Below are 2,030 nucleotides of genomic sequence, written 5' to 3' on the forward strand. Positions count from 1 at the left end.
CAGGTGAGTTGGAATCTCAGTGTTGTTTTCATCCACACTTCTCAAATGACCAGTGATGTACATTTTTTGTTATATTTTTATTTGCTTCTTTTACTTGTTTGTCTGAGAAATTTCTATTCATTTCAGATGCACATTTTTGAATTGTGTCTTTATATTTGGGGATCTGATATATATATAGTTCTTTGTGTATTTTATATATACAGGTGAGTTGGAATCTCAGTGTTGTTTTCATCCACACTTCTCAAATGACCAGTGATGTACATTTTTTGTTATATTTTTATTTGCTTCTTTTACTTGTTTGTCTGAGAAATTTCTATTCATTTCAGATGCACATTTTTGAATTGTGTCTTTATATTTGGGGATCTGATATATATATAGTTCTTTGTGTATTTTATATATATATAAATTTTTTTTCCCCATGTTGTAGGTTGTCTCTTAGCTCTGTTGGTATTTTCTCTGGCAGTGCAGAAGCTTTTTAATAAGATGAGATCCCAGGTGTTTTTTCTTTGTGCTAGTTCCCATGCTACTGAGGATTTGTTCATAAAGTCTTTTCCTATGCCAATGTCTTCGAGAGTTCTTCTTAACTTATCTTCCAGCAAATTTAGTGTTTTCGTTTTAATATTTAGATCTTCAATCCACTTGGATTTTTGTTTAGTGCACGGTGAAAGATAAAGGTCTAGATTTAATCTTTGGCTGGTTGAAATGCAGTTTTTACAACACAATTTGTTGAAGAGGCTATCTTTTCCCTACTGAGGATGGTTGGCTCCTTTGTCAAAGATGTGGTGGCTGAGTATGTCAGGAGAGGTTTCTGCATCTTCTGTTCCACTGATCATCAGGTCTGTTTCTTTGCCAGTATCATGCTGTTTTTTTTTTTTTTATCATATCTCCACCCAAATGTTTAACTTAAGCTTGGACTCCACAAAATCTCAGATTCCATGTCATACAGATGACAGAATGCCAGTGCCGCTATACTATTTAGCAAGGCAATTAAGAGGTTCAAGGCTCTGCTTTTCTTCTATATTTCAAACCACAAAGCTAATTATCTGTTTAGCTGATTCATTGTATATTCATTACATGTCATTTGTGGTCATTAGTAAATGAGATTGGACTTATATTTTACAGATACGAATGCATTTCATGTATTGTTTGAGTCTAGTAGTAATGAACCTTGGCTTTTTAAAATTCAGCTATTAACTGGTTTAAAGCAAAGGAAAACATTGAACAGCTTTAAATTCATGACTAGTTTTCATAATTTAATGGGAATTAGAATACATAATTATAAACAACTCAGGCATTCTTTAAATTTTTGTTCAATTTCATTGATCTGTCTTATTTTTTTCTCAAAAGAAAATCCAAACATTTTACAGTATTTTTTAACTTATTAAGAGCATTTTGTCCCTAGGCACTTATACCAAATTAAATTATTTGCTAGCTGCATATTTTTATAACCTTTAATTAATTTGCTTATATCAATTAATTTTATCTCTCTAGAAGCAACAAGAGAATATTAACACAAGTTCTGAACTAACTAGTAGTTCTGCAGTTATTAATAATAATCATGGCTCATATATCCTAATATCAAAACATCATAAAATAAAGTACTTTCTGTGGTTCTTAATTATGCTGTAGCTTAGAAAGAGTTAGGGATCTACTGTTGAAAAGACAGAGCAACAATGAATGACCAAATGTGCTTACATATTTGAAATGCATATTCTCCAAGTTCTAATTTTCATTAGAATGAAATAAAGATTTCCAAAGCAATTTTTAGATTTAATTTGAAGACATTTGATCCATTAATACATAAAGTGTACTCTAATAGCCTCTCTGTATGATGTTTCTCCTATCATAGCAATTTAAATAAATGGGAGTATATTGTGGTTGAAATGAATAAACTTCTGAGAATTCTTTAGAGAACATATGCAAGTTTCTTGCCTGTCATAGGTACAAATAAATGTGGAATTGCTTTCATAATATTTCAGCACTGGGTGACATTTTTTTTTTTTTTACCTAAGATCTCAAATGACCTGAAG

This window comes from Fukomys damarensis, unplaced genomic scaffold (assembly GCF_012274545.1).
Source record: "Fukomys damarensis isolate Sample0158 unplaced genomic scaffold, DMR_v1.0_HiC HiC_scaffold_27, whole genome shotgun sequence".
Classification (NCBI taxonomy): domain Eukaryota; kingdom Metazoa; phylum Chordata; class Mammalia; order Rodentia; family Bathyergidae; genus Fukomys; species Fukomys damarensis.